The sequence below is a fragment of the Symphodus melops genome (assembly GCF_947650265.1).
Source record: "Symphodus melops genome assembly, chromosome: 11".
Classification (NCBI taxonomy): Eukaryota; Metazoa; Chordata; class Actinopteri; order Labriformes; family Labridae; genus Symphodus; species Symphodus melops.
In genome coordinates, this window is record NC_136701.1 from 9,308,458 (window position 1) to 9,315,629 (window position 7,172).

A 7,172-nucleotide genomic window follows, 5' to 3' on the forward strand; every position below is an offset into this window, starting at 1 on the left:
AAAAGTTACCTTTTTTAAAAGAGGCTTTCGCACACCAACTATCCCATGAAGAACTTATGCATGACATTCTGTAAAACTACCTCAGAGAAAAACTCTCCTTAATGTTAATGACGATGCATTTGAATTCCATGTTTTTCTGAAGTTTGTTTTAGTAAGTAGATCTTCGTCTATTTTGCCTCTATAATATAGTAGATGGTGTATTTTGATATTACTGCATGAAATAAGTATACTAACTATACTAATTACATAATGTATAGTCCTAAACGCTCCTACACTGCTTTTAAACCTGGGAGGATGTTTTCTTGTTTCAGCCTCCCTCAGAACTCAAACAACTAACCCTCAGAGACACTGCAGCAACATGGACTCCACCATTAGCAGTCCAAACACATATCTCACTGGCTTGTCATCCCCCTTGGCCAGAAGACTGGTGACTCTCCTAAAGCCCCTCACACTGTGATAGGGCATCAGGGATCAGCACAGAATATTCTTGATCTCAGACTCTTGAGCCACTTGGTCACACATCTCAACTTTTATCTTTATTTTTTCTACATGTATCCCCCTAATTCTTTGACTCTGACAGCTCACAGTTACTGAGAGCTGAACTGAGGCTTCATTATGGCCTCACAAAAGAAACATTTTTAACAATATTCACTATATTTCTCAGCATTAGTGGGGGTTGGGAGAGAAGTAGAGCAGGAAGGGAGGGAAAAGCTCCCCAGATGAAAATCTTAAATCAGCATGCCATGCTGCTGCAGCTGAGGCCTAGGCAGGGATTGCATTTAATTTATTCTCCTAAGCCCAGGAATCAGGCCATCAAAAGGAGCCAAACTATCAGGTTTCCTGCACTAAATGGCTCTGCAGTATGATGGACCAGCCTGGGATCCAATTTAACCCTTTCAAGGTGGCAGAGAGTGTCAGAGACTGCAGCCGTCCTCGTCCAGCTTGATTTATATCCTGACACCAGTACCAACGACTCTCAGGACACGGTAGGATGCATGGGACTAAAAGTGGCACAGGTAGGGCACTGGTACTCCCTCACAGCATTTGTAGATGTGGATATCCCTTTTTTAGCCTTGCTTAATAGTTGTGGATCATGGGATTAAGGGACACAAGCTCATGGTAGGCCATAGGAGTTCAGTACGGCTTCCTTTTAGTAACCTGTTGAAATGTCTGACTAGTCTCTCGAAGAAGTATGTTAACATTTCAGCACTTCACAGCTTGTTTTACATCTGTTGCTAACTTTTAGCACCAGTGTAGAAAAAATACTTTATTCCTTAAGGAGTGAGGACAGTGAGGTCAGGATGGTGGATTGGCATAAAAATGATCCATTGAAATGCACAAAAAGATCAGGAAGCTTGCAATATGATACAGACCTACAATTGACCAAAACTTTCCTTTATATCTGAACCAGTTTTCCTAACATAATCTAGGATTAAATATGATGTCATTTCATGGTCCTACAATTCTTTGTTTTGTTTTTTTTCCTAACTAAACTAAAATACTTATTTATCAAAATTGACAGTGGTGCACCTGAAATATCTGCATGAGAGTTTTGCTCTGAAGTCCCATAAAGAATACCTCACAAATGAGCTCCTGCAGTTGATGCTTGTAGAAAATCATCCCTTCTGTTCACTTCATGTACCCATGACTTTCTATTGCCTTACCATCATCTTTTTTCCCCATCATCTTCCATGCTGTTGTTGTCTTGAGCAGATGTTAAAACTTGTATTTATTCATGTTTTCTTTTTTTACAGATTATCTAAAGTATATCTTCTTGACATCAAATATTCATATTAAAATAAATATACTTACATAGAGATACTTAAGCATGCATTAAATAAAAGGCCACAGACAGAAAAGAACACATTAAAAACGTAAAACTAAAATGTTAGAAGAATGTTAAGTCCAAAATTAAGCACTTGAAAAGGAGGGTTTACCTCCAAAAGTCAGTTGGATTAAATTGTCATTTCCGTTTCCTTATTGACTCTTTTTTTTCCCATCTCGATTCTGTTCCTACTATGCAGAACTCTTTATGTGGCCATAGCAAAGTAGTTACCATTTTCACTTCAAAATTGTTGATCAAGTTGGCCGCAACTCCACTTAACATAAGTCCATTATATACACACATTAGATTCCACAGAACCTCAGTTCAATATCAAAAGCTGGAAAATAAATACTGCTTGATAACATTGTTTAAAGTTTGTCGAAGGTCACAATACTTTGTTCAAAAAGAATGTTGATTACCTCTAATTTAGAAAAGTAGGTTTTAAAGCCTCCAATGAAGTCAGGATTGACAGTTAATACATACAAGTACATACATACATACATACATAGATACATACATACATACATACATACATACATACATACATACATACATGTAAAAATGTGATTGTGAATACAACTGCATTCATCCCTTAAAATGTCATCCATTATAAAATATTGTAAACATGTTTGGCATCACTTCATGAGGAAAAGTAGCGACACCTTTCATTTTTTTCTTCTGACTGCAGATTCTTCTGTAGCCACATTACTGTATTTCCTTTAAATTGAGATGAACCCATAATGGCATGTGGCGAAAAGGACAAAACATTTTAAAGAGGAAACAACAGCTTTTTACTCAATACGATTAACTATTTTTCTTGGTTTGAAATATCATCTTGACTTTCTGATCCTGTTAAACTGGGCTGAAGATGTCTCCCTCTGGGTGAGTTAGGTCTTGTTTGAGCCCAGATTTCATGGTTTCTCAAAAATAACCAATTTGTGTCACAAAAAGGTCAAATCCAATATTTCTTTTTCTCATGTGTAAATCCATCTCTTCAGTTCCCAGAAATTATCAAGTTTCTCATTGGAACTTTGTTGTTGACCACATAAAACCCAACTCCGACCACATACAACCAAAAGCCACCGTTTAACTGTCTCTGAGACTCACAAGAAACACAGACCACGATCACAAATATACTTCATAGAGGCTGCATTTCCTGCTCTACTTATAAGACAGTTTCACAGTTTCACCACAGAGGTATTTAGGACATTATAACGTATTGTAACATTCTGTAAGGACTCATTTGCAGCACTAGAATTACAAAATAAGGTCCAGGGCCCTTCAGGGGTCCCCTTGAAGGCGTTTAGAGACATATGTCTCAAATCCAGGCGACATACTGATTTTGAGCATGTTTGGAGTGTGGCATATGTTGCTTATAAAAACATTAGAAAATCTGATTACTAATGATAACATGTTGAATTTTGTTCATATTAATGTACATTCTCAATATAATGCACAGAGGATCATCAGGAGCAAAATCCTAAACTGTTATTTAAACAGCCCCAGAAAATGCCAAACTCAGAATCAAAGACCTATGAATGCCTTTTGTAGAACCATTTTAACCAAAGAGGGTTAAAAAGTAATTTCCATTTACTTTAAAAGTCAGGTTCTTTGAAATCATTCACTAATGAACGACTTCCTCTCACTTAAAATCATTATGCATTTCTTTCCACCCTGCACTTGGGGATACTTTACAGCTACTTTATAGCGAACACTATATCTCACTTTATATTTGAACATCACATCAAAAAAAAGTTTTGCTGGAGCTTTTTGACCACGTTAACTTCAGAAAACATGTTTCCTTCTATATTCATCTTCTAAATAAAGCACTCTGGATTGTTTCAAATCAAATATAGGATATTGGGATTGTTTTTGTGCTTTCTATTATGTGGTGTGTTTTATTGTCTTGTTTATGTTCTCGTTTCAGAATTGTTTATTTTAGCTAATTCTATTAATACTTTACATATCAGAACTGAAGCAGAGATAAATGTTTATTGGCAATGATATTTCAACCTGCTAGAAAAAAAATCAAATGTAGTCATTTGCTAAACATTAGTGGGCTAGTTAGTTTCTAATACAGTTTACAAAAACACATAGAAGTTCACCTCCTCAAAGCATAGTTTAACCCTGTAGTGTTGCTGTGATCCATTGCACTCAGGTCTCAGCAGCATAAACAAAGTGATAGAAGTTTCTTTTCATGAAAACAAAGGAAAGCAACACAGATCTCTGATGGCAAGCTCCTTACCCCTCATCTCCTCTCCTCCTTCATCTTCCCCCAGTGTTTGTTTTACTTTATTTTCTGTTTTTCTCCCCCTCCCCCAGAGAGTTTTTCGTGCAAAGAATAAAATTTCATCTGCGCGGGCTCTGGGAAAGGCGGCCCTCAGATTGGCCCTTGCCCGTACAGATGCTTTGAATTTACGGAGCTTTTCTGCCTGTGAGGAGAAGCAGGGAGGGATGGAAGGATGGATGGATGGTGGGGTGGAGGGAGAGATGGAGGAGGGGGAAACCTGCCTGTATTTCCTGGGGATTATACGTCAGATGGACGCCCTCAGAGGAGGTCTCAGGTCCCGGCCTCCCTGGATGGCTGGGAAACTGACCCCAATCTGACTCCATGGTCTTCTTTGTGCCCTGCTAGCATGTAGCCTCAGGGATCTATCCCACAACAAGACGGCTCACCTTGCCTGTATGGTGGACTCAAGCTGTCACTTTGAACCTCATATATTCTTACATTATATATTCTCTAAGTTTACCTTCAGGGCAGTATAACTTGAGTCTATCTTTTGCTGTTTTGGTAATCCTTTCTGTTTATGATATTAACTTTGTAATATAAGATTTTGGAACATGCATCTTCACAACAAAATAAGTTTAATAGTGCAAGAAAGACAAGCAGTCAAACAAGTAAATATAGGTTAAAAAAGAAAAAAGAGTAGGTGTCAGAATAATGAACCAGACAAAATGAACAAGCAATTGGATAACATGTGAGATTATAAAAAAGTTTTCAGTTGTACTGACATTTGGATTTACCTCTGAATAAAGTGGCTGACTTTCTTTGTTTAACATTTAATTGTTAGACTTTGTTGTCCCCTTTTTCTGAGAATTGACTTGCAACTTTTACATGTTCAAGATTAAGAGTGATTGAAAAAAAAACAAGTACAATCAAAAGAAATAACTGATGATAAATAAATAAATCCTTATCATAAAACCAATTCCTAATCCTAATCTTAACAAAACATTGACCCCAACACAGTTATTCCGAAATACAGGTTAATCTACTATTTATAAACAGTTTCTCCCTGGGCCTGAAATAGACCTTCCAAAAAGACAGCATCATTGTTCCTGTGAAACCAATATTTGTCAATGTCGGGAAAATAAAGAGGAGTTATCTATCTGGGGGTGAAAAATAAATGCTGATTGTAGGGTCCCCTAATAAGTTTTTGCCAACAGAAGCTAAAATCGCCCCTGTGCAGACCCCTCACACCTCGGACACAAACGGATCAGACTCCTCGCCCGGGTAGGCGTTAAAGATCACTCTGCGCCAAAACAATCACAAACAGTTTCTTCGCCCTGATGAACACTTTACAGCACCACAGCTCTGCCGTCACAAATGATCCTTAACAAAACACTGACCGTAAATAAGATCAATTATCCACATTTTATAGTCACTCACTTAATATTTCTAAATGTTGTCATCCTCCTCATCTGACATCAATCTTTGCACACTGCTAATGTAAATACTGTAAAATCAGTCTGACTCATGTGGATCTGTCATTAATTAAATTTCTCTGATATTTTATTGTATTGAATATTTTGGTCAACCACCTAAGATAGACAGGGGGGCATCTTCGTGGCTGTACATTGTATTGCCTCGCCAACAACAACAACAGATCTAGCCTTAAAGTTACGGATCTGTACTCCTGGCTAAAGAACTGCAAACATAATGGTTGCTGTACACGTAGTCTTGACTATATTGTGATGGCAGTCCATGTGCATGGTTTTCACTTTATCTTACTTCATGTGTGGTTTTCGACAACTTCACAAACAGTGACTTTGTAAAGATGGAAGATGCGAGGACTCTTCAACAATTTCACTTGCCCAAACAAAAATGTTAATGTTGTCATCGGCTTCCTTTTTTCTTTTTTTTTTTTTACTGTGCTGTAATTTTTAGAGAAGACACTCCAGCCAAAAAATGGAAACAGTGTTAATTTCTTAGAGCCTCTTTAATCAATATTCTTCTACTGTATGAATAGAGGGTCACATGATTTCATTTAAATGAAAGTGCTGACTATAGAGGTCCGAGCATCAACATTCAGCTCGACCAGGCAGGGTTTCTTTTAGTTTTTTTGTTTTGTTGATTAAAACCCTTAGATGAACCCCACTGCATGCTATCTATCCAATATCAAACAGACTATGCCAGATGTAAGCAAGTTTTCAAGGGCTTTAGCAGGTTAAGAGTTGAGTACTGACAGATAAAAAAGAGAGTGAGACTTTTGGCCTTAATTCAAAAGACCTCTCCAGAATAACTGAAATGTTCCTCAGTGTCAGCTGGATGTAATTTTCCTCTGTGAGCTATAGTTCTTACCTGCTGAAGATTATTTTTCCCCTTTAAAGATGCAAAGATTGACCCAATTGCATTTCTTGGGCTTGGTCTGTAAATGAGGTAAGGTGAATAACATTAGTCATTAGTCCCAATAAAAAAAAAAATGTATTTTTTAAATTCATTAGACATCTTTGTAGTTAAATTGAAAAATAATACTTTGAAGAGTTTTTGGACTCTATTGTGATATTTGTTTTAATGACAACCAAAAGGGTTGTACTAGACTTACCCTTTAGAGTTATGTTAAGCCTTAACGTTATTCATAGTTGGGTCATGGTTACTTTGAGTAACAGGTGGATCCTGCTACTTGTCTACCAGGACATCAACAAAGCTAGTTTATTAGCACTTAACTTCTTGTCTGTGTTGTGCATTTGGATATTTTATTTTCAAAATGTTAAACATGTGTCGTATTGTTTGGTTTGTGTTTATTAACAGAAAGTCCAAGAAATCTGTGCTCAAGTTTTTTCACACACAAATTCAAGTAATCAATCAGTATGAGGAGCAGGTATATTTGTGGACGCTAATATCTCACTTGTTTGTCATACATTGATATATCTCTGATGGTTCAGGCTTAGGCAACAAGCAGTTGTAACTGGCTTTGTCTTGTAGAGAATCAGCTGACTGTACAAATCGCTGGATGTGGGAGAGTGATAGACTGTATAGCTTGACAGCTTAGTGTTTGAATCATTAAAAAAAAAAATAATAATAAGATGGCAATAGTTATGTTGAATTTGATGTTTCAAAATAAAGAGT